A 20,761-nucleotide genomic window follows, 5' to 3' on the forward strand; every position below is an offset into this window, starting at 1 on the left:
CACTGATGCTCTGTGGAACGTCCTGAGTAATCAATCATTCCATTCTCTCTGAAATCCTCTTGTAAGATCTCCCTCAAATACCAGTGGGATGAGTTGAGCTTTCCTCAGGTGTAGCGTGCTTCTTCTGTGCTGACTGAACACTTGTGTCAAAGTGGAAAACGAGTGCTCTCATGTAGCTGTGGACGCTCCAACAAGTCAGTCCATGTTTCAGTCCCGTAACCACGGTCGGCATAGTAGACAGAGGCCCAGAGAGATATCAAGTGGGGTCCATTTTGCCCTCGTTGGATCCAGAGCGTGCAATTTCAGTCTTCAAAAACTGAAGCGTGACACTAAACTCTACCAAATCTGTTTTGCTTAGATCCAGCAGTGGTTTCACCTTTTTCACATCTAGAAAGTCATGGCTCTTAAGGTCAAGGGCACACAGGCTCTCCACCAGTTGTTTGTTACCTTCGCTGAATCGTTCTGAAATTTAACCAATGACAGCATCCAACGTGTTGAAGAACATTATTTTACACAGGAGTCTCTTCTCCTCTGTTCTGCTGGCCTACTGTACTGTCCACCAAGTATTGCTGGAGATTTGTACTTACACAACGTCATCGTTTGCTTGGAACTGGTGGTGCGTCATTGACATTGGCACTGTACTGTCCCCAAATGGCTTCGATCTTGCTTTCACTCCTCAGCTTCTCGATGCACTCCAACGCACTGTGGACCACTTTGACTCCAGTGTAAAGATCTGTTGCTTTTACCTGCAATAATTTGTTTGGAGGATGGAGAAGAATGAGGATTCTGTGCATCATGGTGGCTGTAAACTAAAAGCAGGAGTCCGTCACCACCTTCAGCAGCCCTGGAGCCTCATGTTTTACGTCCGTGTTGTACAGAAGTATTGCATTGGATGTCAGAGTGGAACTTCACAATGCTGACACAGGTGTCCCTTCTATTTGGCTTTGTTTGGGAACTCTCAAATCCATTGTGGCAGTGGCAGATAAACTGGTTACAGCTAGCTAAATAGGCTAAGGCTAATAACACTAATGCTTTTTAAAGCTAGCAAAGAAGCTAACTAAACGTTGTAGTGGTGGGGCATGAGGCAGAGTTGGGTGAAGCAGGTTCAACGTTAAACTTGGCCCAGCCGTTATAAATTGAAATAAAATACTTAAGGCGTATCACGTTATTCACTTAGCCTACCACAGATGAGAAGCATTTTTTCCCTCCCTTTTTATGAAAATCCAAAGGAGTCCTTCCTAATGGCCCCAGTGGCTCTCCAGAGCCCCCTACACACATCAGGCCACGCTCTGTCCATTGTGCTGACAGCGTAGGGCAGATACAGATTTTGCGCCAACCTGTCACTCAATCAATAAGTTCAACCTTTTTACTAACAAACTGATGGAGCTCAAGTCCCCTTCTGTCCCCTGGTTGTTCCGGGCCTGAACTGCACAAGAAATGGTGCTGTCTGTCTCTCCAATATGTCGTCCTCTTGGTAATATCCTTTTATTTACATTTCTAGACCATGACAGGGCCATTTCTGTCTCTGTCACGTTACACGGGCTGGAACGTTTGCTGCATGGACGACGTTAACCGGTCTTGTATTTTTCCCCAGTCTGTGTGTGCTAACTTTCTTTCCCTTATAGTCAGAGTCTGGGGGGGGTCAAAGGTTCATAACAACCTGCTTCTGACAGACACCGTGTGATCCGAGGGAGACCCCTCCCACCCCCCACTTCTGCATATCCTCAGGAACCTAATCAAAACCTTAATTAGCCTAGTAGTTTGGTGATAATTGGCAGCTCAGGCAAGGCCCTCAAGCCCTTCTCCTGCGAGGTGCCTAATACTGGACACAGCTAATCACGTAAGGAGGGGGGAGACGAGCTACAGGAGAATGACCTGACAAGACCCCTGTGTGTGTGCATGGGGTTTGAGTTGTGCGTGTGTGCGTGTGTGAGTTTGTGCGTGTGTGTGCGCGTGCGTAAGTGTGTATATCGGTGTGTTTTATATGTGATTTAGAGCTGTGAGGGTATATTTCAAATGTCCTCAGCATCACTCACTTCAACCTTCAGCCAACTATGAATCGCCCTCCATCCCACCTCCCCCCTCCCCCACCCCCCTTCCTCTACCGGGAAGGCTTGCACTGCAGCATCCAGGTGCTTGGCAGACATTAGGGCAGGAACGGTGTGGTATTTGTCTTGAATACCGTATGTTAAGAGGTTACTCTCCCAGAAATGTCAGCAGGCCTATGCCAACTTCATGTTACTTTCAAAGAAGGCACACACCTTGACTTGTCAGGACTTTATCGAAGTCAACAGGAAGTTGTCATTTAGAAGTGAGTAAAGAGCTTGGGCAAACAGGAAGTAGTTATTTAGAATTGAGTAAAGAGCTTGGACAAATAGATAGAGAATATACTATATGACATATGCTGCTAATCTACCTATCTTCAGAGAGGAAAGAGAAAGTGGATAGTGAGCGCTTATACAAACTTTTTAACATTATCTTTCAGTCACTGATAAGAGAGAGAGAGAGAGAGAGAGAGAGAGAGAGAGAGGGAGAGGGAGAGACTTTTCCCTTTGGGAAAACTTGTCAGTTTCCCAACTGCTCGTTTTGGGTGTACTTAACAGACGTGAGGTCTTTCTTCGCTCCAAGGCTATGTCAGTCTTCACACAGCACAAAGGAGCAAAAATAACATTTCAACAGACACCACCAAAGGCTCCTCATACTCTGAGGGTTGAGAACTAATCGAATAGACTGCCGCTTCTCAATACCAGACAGCACCGTATCTAAGAGACTGGACTGAATAAGGGCAATTCCATGGTAACAGAATGACACTGAGACTCCAAACAAAAAACATGAGACTCAAACAAATAATGCAACTTTATGCACAACGACAACTTACAACAATTTCCACTAATCATTTTACAAAAACATATTGGCCGTGTCGGAAAACCCGTACTGTACGTGCAGCCTAAATAGTAGGCTGTTTGAGTATGGGAAAAAATGTTTTTTAATAGTATGCCAGATTTCGAAAATCTAATATACTTTAAATGCTTGGATGTTGTACAAATCACACATGACATTCTTAGAATGCGAAAATAGAATGTTTAATATTATGCTACATTTCAAAAATCGAGTATGGTTTAATTTTGGCTCTTCATGTCGTAGAATTTGATTCACACTTTTCCACAATGCATTGGAAGAGGTAAGCTGTTAGTAATAGGCCCTAGTTCTCTTCAGGTAGCCAAACAACCAAACTAGACCAAGCTTTAACTTCCTGACTGATGTCTTGAGATGTTGCTTCAATATGTCCACATAATTTTCCTGCCTCATGATGTCATCTATGTTGTGAAGTGCAGCAAAGCATCCCCACAACATGATGCTGCCACACCTGTGCTTCATGGTTGGGATGGTGTTCTTCGGGTTGCAAGTTTCCCCCTTTTCCTCCAAACATAACGATGGTCATTATGGCCAATCAGTTCTATTTTTGTTTCATCAGACCAGAGGACATTTTTCCAAAAAGTACGATCTTTGTCCCCATGTGCAGTTGCAAACCGTAGTCTGGCTTTTTTATTGTGGTTTTGGAGAAGTGGCTTCTTCCTTGCTGAGCGGCCTTTCAGGTTATGTCAATATAGGACTCGTTTAACTGTGGATATAGACACTTTTGTACCTGTTTCCTCCAGGATCTTCTGGGATTGATTTGCACTTTTCGCACCAAAGTACTTTCCTTCCTGAGCGGTATGATGGCTGCGTGGTCCCATTGTGTTTATACTTGCGTACTATTGTTTGTACAGATGAACGTGGTTCCTTCAGGCGTTTGGAAATTGCTCCCAAGAATGAACCAGACGTGTAGAGGTCTACAATTGTTTTTCTGATGTCTTTCTGATTTCTTTTGATTTTCCCATGATGTCAAGCAAAAAAGCACTGAGTGTGGAGGTAGGCCTTGAAATACATCCACAGGTACACCTTCAATTGACTAAAATTATGTCAGTTAGCCTATCAGAAGCTTCTAAAGCTATGACATAATTTTCTGTAATTTCCAAGCTTTTTAAAGGCACAGTCAAGTTAGTGTATGTACACTTCTGACCCACTGGAATTGTGACACAGTGAATTATAAGTGAAATCTCTGTAAACAATTTTTGGAAAAATGACTTGTGTCATGCACAAAGTAGATGTCCTAACCGACTTGCCAAATCTATAGTTTGTTAACAAGAAATTTGTGGAGTGGTTGAAAAACTAGTTTTAATGACTCCAACATAAGTGTATGTAATCTTCCAACTGTAAATAAGTCCCCAGAGTCTGCACCCCCACTGACCAAGGGTTACCACCAAGCAAGCAACATCATGAAGACCAAGGAGCTCTCCAAACAGGTCATGGACAAATTTGTGGAGAAGTACAGATCAGGGTTGCGTTATAAAAAAATATCCGAAACTTTGAACATCCCATGGAGCACCATTAAATCCATTATAAAAAATGGAAAGAATATGGCACCACAACAAACCTTTCAGGAGAGGGCCGCCCACCAAAACTGATGGACTAGGCAAGGCAGGCATTAATCAGATAGGAAACAAAGAGACCAAAGATAACCCTGAAGGAGCTGCAAAGCTCCACAGCGGAGGTTGGAGTATCTGTACATAGGACCACTTTAAGCCGTACACTCCACAGAGCTGAGTGGAAGAGTGGCCAGAAAAAAGCCATTGCTTAAAGAAAAAAAGGAGCAAAAACGTTTGGTGTTAGCCAAAAGGCATGTGGGAGACTCCCCAAACATATGGAAGAAGGTACTCTGGTCAGATGAGACTAAAATGTAACTTTTTGGCCATCAATGAAAACACTATGTCTGGCTTAAACCCAACATCTCTCATCACCCCGAGAACAGCATGGTGGTGGCAGCATCATGCTGTGGAGATGTTTTTCATCGGGCAGGGACTAGGAAACTGGTCAGAATTGAAGGAATGATGGATGGCGCTAAATACAGGGAAATTCTTGAGGGAAACCTGTTTCAGTCTTCCAGAGATTTGAGACTGGGACGGAGGTTCACCTTCCAGCAGTTCAATGACCCTAAGCATACTGCTAAAGCAGCACTCAAGTGGTTTAAGGGGAAACGTTTAAATATCTTGTAATTGCCTAGTCAAAGCCCAGACCTCAATCCAATTGAGAATCTGTGGTATGACTTAAAGATTGCTGGACACCAGCTGAACCCATCCAACTTAAAGGAGCTGGAGCAGTTTTTCCTTGAAGAATGGGAAAAAATACCAGTGGCTAGATGTGCCAAGCTTATAGAGACATACCTCAAGAGACTTGCAGCTGTAATTTTTGCAAAAGGTGGCTCTACAAAGTATTGACTTTGGGGGGTGAACAGTTATGCATCCTCAAGTTTTCAGTTTTTTTGTCTTATTTCTTATTTGTTTCACAATAAAAAATATTTTGCATCTTCAAAGTGGTAGGTATGTTGTGTAAATCAAATGACACAAACCCCTCAAAAATCTATTTTATTTCCAGGTTGTAAGGCAACAAAATAGGAAAAATGCCAAGGGGGTTCATTCTTTCGCAAGCCAAAGTCTTAGTTTTGTAGGCTACCTATTTAATTATTTAATTGATGAATCAAGCCTCAGCAGTCATTCTGATCAGTGCTTTAGTTTTATTACGTTACTGTCCAGAGGTTCTGAATCATGACCATGCACCTGACTGTCCACATTGTTCGACTGACTGTCCACATTGCATTAACCTTTTGATATGAACATTGAACAGTTTTGGTGTGTACTAGGCTATTTGATTTAATTTATATATGTTACAGCACTTTGATTTCATGAAGAAATATGTTTAAATGGAACCAATTTATCTGTTTCCTTTTTAAATAGGATAGATGGGCTATATGGTCTACTACGGCATAGGTCTAATGTCATAGTCTGCCTATAACCAGCCTGCGTAGGCCTTTAACTCCATTCATATTCTATTCAGAGTTTAGACAAATTTATCAATTTGGAAAAGAGCTATTATCAGGCTGGTTAATTCATGTCTGTTGAATTTGGAAATATCCACCTCACTCGGCCCCGCCCCACATACTCAACTCCCCCCGCAACAGAGTTGCGGCCGTGGCATACTGCATACTTTTTATTAAAAGGTACGTGCTAAATAGTTTGCAACGATTAGTAAATAGTATGTAGTTTAAGCATGTAGCATGCTAGCATGTAGCATGTAGCACATAGCATGCTAGCATGCGTGTTATGACACTGACACTTACTTGAAGAACAGTGGTGATATAAAGCTTCGTAACAGAATGAAGGTAAAATCTCCATCAGTTTGTTATGTGACAAAGTTTTCCAAAATCTCTGTGAAAGATCTACTGTGAAATAAGATTCAAAGGTGTCTGCAAAAAGAATGGGGTGTCAGCTATGATATGACACCTTGAGTTTGAATAAATCTCCTTCGGATTTGAACTACAGTAAGTGAAGATATGTAGATTAACACCTGATAACAGAATGACGGTAACAGAATGACATCATCGGTCTCTGATCTGTACTATACAGAAATGTATAATTATAACTCTGTAATGTATTCACTGTGATGTGTCCTGAATTGGCTATTATTCTAATGAGCGCCCCGCCAAACAAGACCACATTTTGTTGGTATGGATCGGAACAAATCTGAACCATTCATTGACGCCTATGTTTCACAAGATTAGAGCGAGAGAGAAAAACAGAGAGAGAGATGAAGAGACAGGGAAAGAGCAGGAGAGATAGAGAGAGAGAGAGCGAGAAGGAGGGGTTGCCAAGACTGTTTTCACAGTTATGAGCTGAACATAACGGTGTGCCAGAGGACAGGAGGACAGCATCAGGTAACCCAACTGTGGTTTGTTTTTACAATCATTACCAAATTTAGCCAATTCAATTGCAGTCATTCTGTTGACCAGTTGAAATAACTTTAGAAAAAAATCATAACAAAGTTATTTTCAGTAAAAACACTTTTGGTAACTGGTAAGTCTACCTTTCCTTGTTACTTCTATGAACTTTCTTAATTCTCCCTCCTCATGAGGGAGAAGAAGTAGAAAATATATCAAACATATGTGGGGTTTTTTGTAACAGAATAACAAGACACTAGGCACTATTTCTTAAACTTGCAGAATGCAAGTAATTTCAGCAAAATATAATGTTGTTATTGACGTTGGCAAGGATCTTAACTTCAACAATATGTTGTTTTGAAGTATTTCGGAAACCTTTTAAGACTTTTACTGCTATATTTTTTCTAAAACCCCTTTCCATCTGTTGGAACATAAATCAAAGCCTTTGCTCATTCCTAATTTTAGCATCGAAAATTGTTGAAAATGTACCTTAATTAATTACAAAAATGATATAGACTCTTTAACTTTCATTTGGCACCAAATTTTGAAGTGCTCCTATAAACTTCACGAGTTGTTGCTCATTGGTCCTTTTACAATGAACTTAACAAACAAAATATATATATATATATATAATGTGCAATACTGACCAGTTGACATAAATGTGATCTATGGATATGTGTTTTAGAAGTGCCAAAAAGTAATAAAAAAAACTATTATTGTCTAGGCCTTTTGACCCGACAGGAGAAAATCCATGCCAACCCAATCTGGTTGTGGATGTTATGATACAACTAATCCAATAGCCTGTGATTAAATCAATGGAGTTACTCAACCCTGGAGCAGTGTCAATCCGGACAGATTGGAGGACCAGTGGATTTGGGGCGGGAGTTCTCTACCACAAGATTCAGGTCAATACTGCTCTACCAAGCAAAAAAAAAAAGACAGTAACTGCTCATTTGGTCGAAAATGATCAAATCCTCCTCCTTCTCCCAATGGATCACTTGGGGTAGTGTCTTTCAGCAAAAGTGCTTGCAATGGAAAAAATTGCCCCTTGAATGACAGTTGTCGGGTCACAGAATATTGACTAAGAAATGGAGCACAAACGACCACCCAGGTGGCGTGTCTCGGAGGAATGTATCGTTTGACCGTGTCAGTGGCGCTGTCACAGCAAACACGTCACTCAGCCCTTCAACAACAGAGAGCTCATATTGTGCTGCAAACAGCACAGAGGCCAGTCTCAATTCCTCTCATTGATTTGGAGTTGAAGGGTTTTGATCGGGCCCCTTCTGACATGTCGTGCTTAGGACAGGGTGTGTGTGTGTGTCATTCAGCATGTGCTAGAGAGCGACAGAGAGAGAGAGAGGGGGAAGAGGTAGTGGTGGTATTATGTTGATGACAGCAGGGGGGGTTGAGCTGCAGTGGAAGGGTGGTGTGTGTGGGGGGGGGGGTTGAGCTGCAGTGGAAGCGTGGTGTGTGTGGGGGGGGTTGAGCTGCAGTGGAAGGGTGGTGTGTGGGGGGGGGGGGGTTGAGCTGCAGTGGAAGGGTGGTGTGTGGGGGGGGGTTGAGCTGCAGTGGAAGGGTGGTGTGTGGGGGGGGGGGGGGTGAGCTGCAGTGGAAGGGTGGTGTGTGGGAGGGGGGTTGAGCTGCAGTGGAAGGGTGCTGTGTGGGGGGGGGGGGAGTTGAGCTGCAGTGGAAGGGTGGTGTGTGGGGGGGGGGTTGAGCTGCAGTGGAAGGGTGGTGTGTGGGGGGGAGGTTTGAGCTGCAGTGGAAGGGTGGTGTGTGGGGGGGGGGGTTGAGCTGCAGTGGAAGGGTGGTGTATGGGGGGGGGGGGTTGAGCTGCAGTGGAAGGGTGGTGTGTGGGGGGGGTTGAGCTGCAGTGGAAGGGTGGTGTGTGGGGGGGGTTGAGCTGCAGTGGAGGGGTGGTGTATGGGGGGGGGGGTTGAGCTGCAGTGGAAGGGTGGTGTGTGTGTGTGGGGGGGGGGGGGGGGTTGAGCTGCAGTGGAAGGGTGGTGTGTGTGTGTGTGGGGGGGGGGGGGGGGGGGGTGAGCTGCAGTGGAAGGGTGGTGTGTGCGGGGGTGAGTTGCTGAAGTTGCTTTTGTAGCAGTCATTTTTTCTGACAGGGTCAGCAAACTCTTTATCATTTCTTGGAAAACAAAGCCAGATTGTTGAATTATCAATTCTAATTCACGCTGGAAGGGAGGGATAGGAAAGGGGAAGGATAGCGGGGCTGAACAGTTTCTTCCTCCTTGTGCACTGCAGGCTCACTCAATCAAACAGACTCTGACTTAAGTCTCAGGTTTGCTTCTTCGAGGCATTGATGTACAGTAAATTAATTTGGCATAATTTAACACAAATACGGAGTTCTTACAAGATCAACATTCTGTACTGTGAGCATACTGTATGCTAAGTCATTATGTTACTGTATTCTACATCACGTTGTTACTGTATGCTAAGTCATTATGTTACTGTAATCTACATCATGTTGTTACTGTATCCTATGTCATTATGTTACTGTATTCTACAGCATTTTGTTACTATATCCTACATCATTATATTACTCTATTCTACACATGCTGTTACTGATCCTACGTCATTATGTTACTATATTCTACAGCATTTTGTTACTGTATTCTACACCATGTTGTTACTGTATTCTACATCATGTTGTTACTGTATTCTACATCATGTTGTTACTGTATGCTATGTCATTATGTTACTGTATTCTACACATGCTGTTACTGATCCTACGTCATTATGTTACTGTATTCTACATCACGTTGTTACTGTATCCTATGTCATTATGTTACTGTATGCTATGTCATTATGTTACTGTATTCTACACATGCTGTTACTGATCCTACGTCATTATGTTACTGTATTCTACATCACGTTGTTACTGTATCCTATGTCATTATGTTACTGTATTCTACACCATGTTGTTCCTGTATCCCACGTCATTATGTTACTGTATTCTACATCATGTTGTTACTGTATCCTACGTCATTATGTTACTCTATTCTACACATGCTGTTACTGATCCTACGTCATTATGTTACTATATTCTACAGCATTTTGTTACTATATCCTACATCATTATATTAATGTATTCTACACCATGTTGTTACTGTATTCTACACCATGTAATTACTGTATCCTAAGCCATTATGTTACTGTATTCTACACCATGTTGTTATTGTATTCCACACCATGTTGTTACTGTATCTTATACCATGTTGTTACTGTATTCTACACCATGTTGTTACTGTATTCTACACCATGTTGTTACTGTATTCTACACCATGTTGTTACTGTATTCTACACCATATTGTTACTGTATTCTACACCATGTTGTTACTGTATTCTACACCATGTTGTTACTGTATTCTACACCATGTTGTTACTGTATTCTACACCATGTTGTTACTGTATTCTACACCATGTTGTTACTGTATTCTACACCATATTGTTACTGTATTCTACACCATGTTGTTACTGTGTCCCACGTCATGTTGTTACTGTGTCCTACGTCATGTTGTTACTGTATTCTACACCATGTAATTACTGTATCCTAAGCCATTATGTTACTGTATTCTACACCATGTTGTTATTGTATTCCACACCATGTTGTTACTGTATCTTATACCATGTTGTTACTGTATTCTACACCATGTTGTTACTGTATTCTACACCATGTTGTTACTGTATTCTACACCATGTTGTTACTGTATCTTAAACCATGTTGTTACTGTATTCTACACCATGTTGTTACTGTATTCTACACCATGTTGTTACTGTATGCTACACCATGTTGTTACTGTATTCTACACCATGTTGTTACTGTATTCTACACCATGTTGTTACTGTATTCTACACCATGTTGTTACTGTATTCTACACCATGTTGTTATTGTATTCTACACCATGTTGTTACTGTATTCTACACCATGTTGTTACTGTATTCTACACCATGTTGTTACTGTATTCTACACCATGTTGTTACTGTATTCTACACCATCTTGTTACTGTATCTTACACCATGTTGTTACTGTATTCTACAACATGTTGTTACTGTATTCTACACCATGTTGTTACTGTATTCTACACCATGTTGTTACTGTATTCTACACCATGTTGTTACTGTATTCTACACCATGTTGTTACTGTATTCTACACCATGTTGTTACTGTATTCTACACCATGTTGTTACTGTATTCTACACCATGTTGTTACTGTATTCTACACCATGTTGTTACTGTATCTTACACCATGTTGTTACTGTATTCTACAACATGTTGTTACTGTATTCTACACCATGTTGTTACTGTATTCTACACCATGTTGTTACTGTATTCTACACCATGTTGTTACTGTATTCTACACCATGTTGTTACTGTATCTTACACCATGTTGTTACTGTATCTTACACCATGTTGTTACTGTATTCTACACCATTTTGTTACTTTATTCTACACCATGTTGTTACTGTGTCCCACGTCATGTTGTTACTGTATTCTACACCATGTTGTTACTGTATTCTACACCATGTTGTTACTGTATTCTACACCATGTTGTTACTGTATTCATGTCATGCAAAACTGGACACTTCACTCAATAGAGGCCCCACCTGCCAAAATGACAGAAGACTCTGGGACTAATCAAATGAATGGGTGAATAATTCAATCTACATATATGCTAAACTGACCTCAGTGGCGTACATGTACAACATCCTTTGTCTGTTAAATGTAATCACGGAGAATCACATTAGGTAGAGTCTATGCTTACAGTAGGTCTATGCAAAAAGACAGCATCAACCATTAAGCTCATACTCAAAGATAGCCTTCACATTCCCCGATGGGAAATGCTGATCATTTAAGCATCCACAATGCAATTATCCTAATTAAATTTCTCTCTTTCCTGAATGTTAATCTTGTGATGCCTTTTTATTTGTTGTTTCCTGGAACGCTCTCCCAGGATTTTCAAGGAAGTCTTATTCTCGCCGCTGCCAGGATTCCCAATCATTTTCATAAATGTGATTTCGCCCACAGTGTGCTGAAGGCCTTCTGTCGTGGTGACGTTAGTGGACCTAGACAGAATACTGGCCGTGTTTGAGTCTGACTGTTGATGGTCAGCTGAGTTGTGTACTGTGTGTATCTCTTGTAAGTTTGTCTGTACACACGGTTGTGTAAGACCGTGCAACTATTTCAAAGAAAAGCATTGATGTGATACAGCTTCTTCTGCGGACAAACACACACACACACACAAGCACACTTAGACACATTTGCATTTGAGCTAATCCCAGCGGTTTAATCGATGCAGAAATGCCCTAGCATCAGCAGTATGAGGGAATGCAGCACCCTGCTAGCATAACAACGGAGAGGCCTGGGCAACGCAACAGCCGAGGAATGGGAACCTTTAGTCAATAAAAACGTGAAGGGTCAGCAGACTCTATTGACCAGTCTGAACACTCCACTTCAAAGACTACCCTCTCTTCCCTTGTCCTTCTCTTTGCTGTTCTCAGACCCAGCGGAGATAGAGAGGCTGCTGCCTATCTGAAACATTTTGGTTTCTTTGAATGCTAATGCTATGTCCTTGGGAACTGACTTTGTTGTGCTGCATTGGAACAAAATAGTCTCCTAACCCCCCCAACCTTCAAAGCCCCTGTCATACCAATGGGACCTGAGGCATGTAGATACACGACACACACACACGCAAACACATGCACGCACACAGACACAGAAGAATGCAAGAAGGCAGATACACACTCTCGCTCTCACACACACACTCATAAACACAAGCACACACAAACAAACATACAGTGCCTTGCAAAAGTATTCATTCCTCTTGGCGTTTTTCCTATTTTTTAGCGTTACAACCTGTAATTTAAATTGATTTTTATTTGGATTCCATGTAATGAACATACACAAAATAGTCCAAATTGGTGAAGTGAAATGAAAAAAGTTACTTGTTAAAACAAATTCTACAAAATAAAAAATTCAAAAGTGGTGCGTGCATATATATTCACCCCCTTTGCTGTGAAGCCCCTAAACAAGATCTGGTACAACCAATTACCTTCAGAAGTCACATAACTAGTTAAATAAAGTCCACCTGTGTGCAATCTAAGTGTCACATGATCTGTCACATGATCTCAGTATATTTACACCTGTTCTGAAAGGCCCTAGTTGTCACGGATCCCTCTTGAACGTTCACTGTGCACACCTGTCCCCTATTCCCATTGATTAGTACTTGTATAGGGGCGGCAGGTAGCCTAGTGGTTAGAGTGTAGGGGCGGCAGGTAGCCTAGTGGTTAGAGTGTAGGGGCGGCAGGTAGCCTAGTGGTTAGAGTGTAGGGGCGGCAGGTAGCCTAGTGGTTAGAGTGTAGGGGCGGCAGGTAGCCTAGTGGTTAGAGTGTAGGGGCGGCAGGTAGCCTAGTGGTTAGAGTGTAGGGGCGGTAGGTAGCCTAATGTATAGAGTGTAGGGGCGACAGGTAGCCTAGTGGTTAGAGCGTTGGACTAGTAACCGGAAGGTTGCAAGATTGAATCCCCGAGCTGACAAGGTAAAAATCTCTAGTTCTGCCCATGAACAAAGCAGTTAACCCACTGTTCCTAGGCCATCATTGAAAATAAGAATTTGTTCTTAACTGACTTGCCTAGTTAAATAAAGGAAAAATAAACATTTATAAAAATATAAGTGTTTCCATTGGGCTGTTGATTATTGTTCCCATGTCCGTTGGTGGTGTGAGTACCTATAGGTTGGTGTGGCTGTTATCCTCCCTGGGATAGAAGTCCCGCTATCGGGACAACTTCCGGTGAAACTGGAGGGCGAGCAATTAAAATAAATAATCACAACAATTATGTATATTAAACATTTAGGTACATACAAGTGTCCTACAGTCATTCAATTCTTGTTAATCTAACTGCACTGTCTGATTTACAGTAGGCTTTACAGCGAAAGCATGCCATGCGATTGTTTGAGGACTTCGTCCCACATCAAAATATTTTTCCACCAGCACAGGTTTCATAAATTCACAAATAGCGATTAAATATTCACATACTTTTTGAAAATCTTCCTCTGATTTGTCATCCAAAGGGTCCCAGCTATAACATGTAGTGTCGTTTTGTTAGATAAAGTCCTTCTTTTTATCCCAAAAAGTCAGTTTAGTTGGTGCCATCGATTCGAGTAATCCACTCGTTCAATATGCCAAGATAGGATTCCGAAAATCTACCCCTAAACTTTGTTTCAACAGGTCAAAATATGTTTCTATTTCATCCTCAGATACCCTAAAATGTAATCAAACTACAATATTTCATACGAAAAGAAGTATGTTCAATACAAAACAAATATTAGCAGGTGCGCGTTGTCACACCAATTTCCAAACAGGTGTCCTTCTACTAAAACTCATATTTCTTACTGGTTTTGCAAGAAACAAGCCTGAAATCTTGAACAAAGAATACTGACACCCAGTGGAAGCCATAGGAATTGCATACTGGGAGCTAGATTCAATTATTTCTCTATACTTTCCATTTGAAGAACATGAGCTCTCAAAACAAAAATCTGGTGATTTTTCATTTGATTTTTTCCTACTATATCTATTGTGTTATAGCCTCCTACATTATTTTAACATGTCTACAAACTTCAGAGTGTTTTCTTTCCAACGGTAACAATTATTTCCTAGGCCGTCATTGAAAATAATAATTTGTTCTTAACTGACTTGCCTAGTTAAATATAGGTAAAACAATAAATATATATAACTTGGCTTCAGGGTTTGAGCAACAGGCAGTTTACTTTTGGCACGGCGGAAATTGAGATAAAAGGACCCTAGCCTGAAGAAGGCTTTAAGCTGCGTGCTATATATATTGTGTATTACGGGTATCGTCCCGTGGCGTTCAACGAGGTTTACCCTCACTCTTTTGTTTGGGTACAGCCCAGTGTTTTAGTATACGTGTTTGTTTTGGGTGTATTAAAAACCTCTATTGTGTATTCCTGCACCTGTCTCCAAAATCCTTTATACCAGCGTTACACTAGTGTCTGCAACACCACTGAGCAAGGGGCACCACCAAGCAAGCGACACCATGAAGATCAAGGAGCTCTCCAAACAGGTCAGGGACATAGTTGTGGAGAAGTACAGATCAGGGTTGAGTTATAAAAAAATATCTGAAACGTTTAACATCCCACAGAGCACCAATAAATCCATTATAAAAAAATTGAAAGAATATGGCACCACAACAAACTTGTCAAGAGAGGGCCGCCGACCAAAACTCATGGACCAGGGACGGAGGGCATTAATAAGAGAGGCAACAAAGAGACCAAAGATAACCTTGAAGGAGCTGCAAAGCTCCACAGTGGAGATTGGAGTATCTGTCCATAGGACTACTTTAAGCCGTACACTCCACAGAGCTGGGCTTTACCGAAGAGTGGCCAGAAAAAAATCTATTGCTTAAAGAAAAAAATAAGCAAACACGTTTGGTGTTCGCCAAAAGGCATGTGGGAGACTCCCCAAACATATGGAAGAAGGTACTCTGGTCAGATGAGACTAAAATTGAGCTTTTTCTGGCGCAAACCCAACACCTCTCATCACCCCGAGAACGCCATCCCCACAGTGAAGCACGGTGGTGGCAGCATCATGCTGTGGGGATGTTTTCATCGGCAGGGATTTGGAAACTGGTCAGAATTGAAGGAATGATGGATGGCGCGAAATAGAGGGAAATTCTGAAAGGAAACCTGTTTTCAGTCTTCCAGATATTTGAGACTGGGACGGTTTCACCTTCCAGCAGGACAATGACACTAAACATACTGCTAAAGCAGCACTCGAGTGGTTTAAGGAGAAACATTTAAATGTCTTGGAATGGCCTTGTCAATGCCCAGACCTCAATCCAATTGAGAATCTGTGGTATGACTTAAATATTGCAGAACCCATCCAACTTGAAGGAGCTGGAGCAGTGGCTAGACGTGCCAAGCTTATAGAGACATACCCCAAGATAATTGCAGCTGTAATTGCTGCAAAATGTGGCTCTACAAAGTATTGACTTTGGGGTGGTGAATAGTTATGCACGCTCAAGTTTTATGTTTTTTTGTCTTACTTGTTAATTTTACAATAAAAAATATGTTGCATCATCAAAGTGGTAGGCATGTTGTGTAAATCAAATGATAAAAACCCTAAAAAAATGTATTTTAATTCCAGGTTGTAAGGCAACAAAATAGTAACAATGCCAAGGGGGTGAATACTTTTGCAAGCCACTGTATGTATTGTCTTAGTCACACAGTTCAGCACATTTATTTCCATGGTGTTGTTTTCCCTAAACCACTAACCTCCCAGGAGGCTAATCATCATGTTGTCTACGGAGACAGAGGAACAGCCTCTTCAACACATTTGTTGTCGATCCATGCTTACTAACCTAGTTATGCTCTTACTTACCCACTTAGCAACAGAAAAACAGGGTTCAGGTCGTATTTAATTTAGCCTGTCTGGAGATCCAACCACACCATCCATCATGCCGCATGTCAACATCGCAGGCTGGTGGTGGTAGTGTGATGGTGTGTTTTCATGGCACACATTGGGCCCCTTGATTAAAGTGGAGCAACGTTTGAATGCCACAGGATATCTGAGCATCATTGCCAATCAGGTGCAGCAGTGTATCCATCTGTGAATGTATTTTTTCTACAGAATAATTCCCGATAGTGCAAGGCTAGGATTGTCCAGGAATGGTTCCACAAACATGACAGTGAATTCAGCTTACTGCAGTGGCCTGCCAGTCACCAGATCTTAATCAATTGATCATCTATGGGATGAGATAGAACAAGCTATTTGGAGTAGAGATCCACTATCAGCCAACTTGACACAACTGTGGGAAGCATTGGAGTCAACATGGGCTAGCATCCCTGTGGAACAATTGTGATACCTTGTGGAGTCCATGCCCCAATGAATTGAGGCTGTTCTGAGGGCAGAAGAGGGTGCAACTAAATATTAGGAAGGTGTTCTTAATGTTTTGTACACTCAATATATATTCATGTTGTCACGCCCTGATCTGTTTGTGCTTGTCTCCATCCCCCTCCAGGTGTCGCCCATTTTCCCTTTTATCCCCTGTGTATTTATACCTGTGTTCTCTGTTTGTCTTTTGCCAGTTCGTCTTGTTTGTCAAGTCAACCAGCGTTTTTCTCAGCTCCTGCTTTTTCCCAGTCTCTCTTTTTCTCGCCCTCCTGGTTTTGACCCTTGCCTGTCTGGACTCTGAGCCCACCTGCCTGACCACTCTGCCTGCCCCTGACCCTGAGCCTGCCTGCCGTCCTGTACCATTGCCCCACTACTCTGGATTATCGACCTCTTCCTGACCTGACCCTGAGCCTGCCTTCCGTCCTGTACCATTGCCCCACTACACTGGATTATCGGACCCCTGCCTTCCTTGACCTGTCGTTTTCCTGCCCCTGTTGCTGTAATCAACATTGTTACTTCAACCCAGTCTGAGTTTTACCTGAAACGTGATACGTGTACTATGTTATTTTTGGATTGTTTGCAATACAAAATGTGACTATGAGAAAATGGCACTTGAATAGCAATCTAAATCATTTCTCTGTGTTTTCCTTCATCCGGAGAGCTCCTTTTCAAAGTGATTTCTTTCCTCCCTGAACTTCAGAACAATCTTTTGAAAAGGAGAAGAAAATACTAAAGTGATGCCGACAGAATCTATTATGACTAAAGAATATGATCTCCCAGTGGTCTTGAGTTGAGAAAATGCAGTGTGTCCATTCTGTATGAGAATGTGGATAATGTGTTTGGCCTTTTTGCATTGAGGTTGTGAAATCTTCACAGGAAGTTGCAATTGAGGTTATATACCATTGTTAATTAAATAGACCTTATATGCCATCAGATTTCAAAACCTCAATGTAAAAGGCCAATGAGATACACACACATCCGGATACGCATACACATACCACACACACGCACGCACGCACACGCACACACACACACACCACACACACCACACACACCACACACCACACACCACACACACACACACACACACACACACACACACACACACACACACACACACACACACACACACACACACATGTCCCAAGAGACCGTGTGAGTGTGTGTTTCTTCTGTGTTCTGAGCAGGCCTGATAACCAGACCAGAATATGCGGTCACCTTGCTTCTTGATTAAAGGTTGGTGCCTCTTAAAGTGCTTAAAAAGATGACTGTTTTGTCCTCAAACGGGGGAAAAGAACACAGAACAAAAAGCCTGTTTTTATCAGTCAGGGCCAGAACTCCATATTTCTCTATTTTCTTCAGATTAGGTTTATTCGTGAGGTCCTGTAGGTGAAATGCCTTCAAAGATAATAAAGAGATTAATATCATACTCATAAATCCCTGCCAGGAAAGTAAAGCTTCCCGAAACAAACAAAACAGACCAACTTTGTAGAAATGTCACTTTCTCTCCTTTCACAGTACTTTGGCTTAGAGTTAAAGTCTTATATTTCCACATTCAGATCTGTTGAATTTTTCCAGGGTTATTTTTCCTCTGGTCAGGTATATGAAAGTCTGTAAAAGGTGAAAGCACAGCAGAGTTTTAATGATAAGTGTTGAAAAAAAAGCAGTGAAGTCCAGTTCAAAAGCACCAGCACATTTAAAACAAACTCCCTTTGCAATGGAAAATTATAGAAAGTGAAATTAACAAATAAAAAAATGTACTAGTACTATTTTTCTGGAACAGTGGCTGTTCCAATCAGATCTTTACTCCAACGTCCAAGCTGGACATCCATTGTCCCCAGATTGCACTATTTGGAGGGCCATCGAGGCCCCAGGTGTCACTTAAAGTCCTGAACATATCACAATGCCAATTGAACAATGGCAGTGATTAAAAAATAACCGGCGTTGAGTCATAACAATTACAATTCCTATGAATGGACTTAAAATCAAATGACCTCCTTCACAGACACACATTTATTTTCTTCAAAGCTTTCACCGTCATTTTAATTATGAATCAAATCACAAACCCACCATAAGAGAGGCTTGTGAGAGGCTAAAGTGTGTGCAAAGCTGTAGTATTTATAGAAGTCAGAAGTTTTTGAAAATCCCAAACTCCAAAATATTCCTCATATGCCGTTGGTGAGTAATGCATATTGTTGAAGAGGTAAAACAAAAAGAGTTAAAAGAATTAGGTTCCATGTGTTCCCATAGTTTCTCTTCTTCTCTTTCTCTATTTTCAGCCCCTTTTCTTTGTTGTTCAATTTCACTTTCTCTTACTTCCTGTCGGCGTTGGTCCTTCTCTCTGTCATCTCTCTATTGGTCCTTCCCTCTGTCATCTCTCTATTGGTCGTTCCCTCTGTCATCTCTCTATTGGTCCTTCCATCTGTCATCTCTTTATTGGTCGTTCCCTCTGTCATCTCTCTATTGGTCGTTCCCTCTGTCATCTCTCTATTGGTCGTTCCCTCTGTCATCTCTCTATTGGTCGTTCCCTCTGTCATCTCTCTATTGGTCGTTCCCTCTGTCATCTCTCTATTGGTCGTTCCCTCTGTCATCTCTCTATTGGTCGTTCCCTCTGTCATCTCTCTATTGGTTGTTCCCTCTGTCATCTCTCTATTGGTTGTTCCCTCTGGCATCTCTCTATTGGTCGTTCCCTCTGTCATCTCTCTATTGGTCGTTCCCTCTGTCATCTCTCTATTGGTCGTTCCCTCTGTCATCTCTCTATTGGTCGTTCCCTCTGTCATCTCTCTATTGGTCGTTCCCTCTGTCATCTCTCTATTGGTCGTTGCCTCTGTCATCTCTCTATTGGTCCTTCCCTCTGTCATCTCTCTATTGGTCCTTCCCTCTGTCATCTCTCTATTGGTCGTTTCCTCTGTGATCTCTCTATTGGTTGTTCCCTCTGTCATCTCTCTATTGGTCCTTCCCTCTGTCATCTCTCTATTGGTTGTTCCTTCTGTCATCTCTCTATTGGTCGTTCCCTCTCTCAACTAGGTTCATATAGAGCAGTGGTTCCCAAACGTTTTATAGTCCCGTACCCCTTCAAACATTCAACCTCCAGCTGCGTACCCCCTCTAGCACCAGGGTCAACGCACTCTCAAATGTTGTTTTTTGCAATCTGCCACACACACACTATACGATACATTTATTAAACATAAGAATGAGTGTGAGTTTTTGTCACAACCCGGTTCGTGGGAAATGACAAAGAGCTTTTATAGGACAATGGCACAAATAATAGTGTAATAATAATCAATACTTTTGCTCTATATTTAGCCATCTTACATATACAATTGTATTTGATCATCGAAAATGGTGAATAACTCACCACAGGTTAATGAGAAGGGTGTGCTTGAAAGGATGCACATAACTCTGCAATGTTGGGTTGTATTGGAGAGAGTCTCAGTCTTAAATCATTTTTCACACACAGTCTGTGCCTGTATTTAGTTTTCATGCTAGTGAGGGCCGAGAATCCACTCTCACATAGGTATGTGGTTGCAAAGGGCATCAGTGTCTTAACAGCTAGATTTGCCAAAACAGGATACTCTGAGCGCAGCCCAATCCAGAAATCTGGCAGTGGCTTCTGATTCAATTCAATTTTCACAGAACCGCTTGTTGCAATTTCGATGAGGCTCTCTTGTTCAGATATCGGTAAGTGGACTGGAGGCAGTGCATGAAAGGTATAACAAATCTAGTTGTTTGTGTTATCCGTTTCGGAAAAGTACCTGGGTAATTGCGCACCCAACTCAGTCAAGTACTTCGCAAGATCACATTTGACATTGTCTGTAAGCTTGAGTTCATTTTCACACAAAAAAATCATACAATGATGGCAAGACCTGTGTGCTGTCCTTGTTAATGCAGACAGAGAAGAGTGCCAACTTCTTAATCTTAGCCTCAATTTTGTCTCTCACGTTGAATAGATTTAGATCATATAGGCGAGAAAAAACGTCACCCAGACAGGCCAGTCGTGTGAGAAACTCGTCATCATGCAAGAGG

Source organism: Salvelinus namaycush, chromosome 6 (assembly GCF_016432855.1).
Source record: "Salvelinus namaycush isolate Seneca chromosome 6, SaNama_1.0, whole genome shotgun sequence".
Classification (NCBI taxonomy): Eukaryota; Metazoa; Chordata; class Actinopteri; order Salmoniformes; family Salmonidae; genus Salvelinus; species Salvelinus namaycush.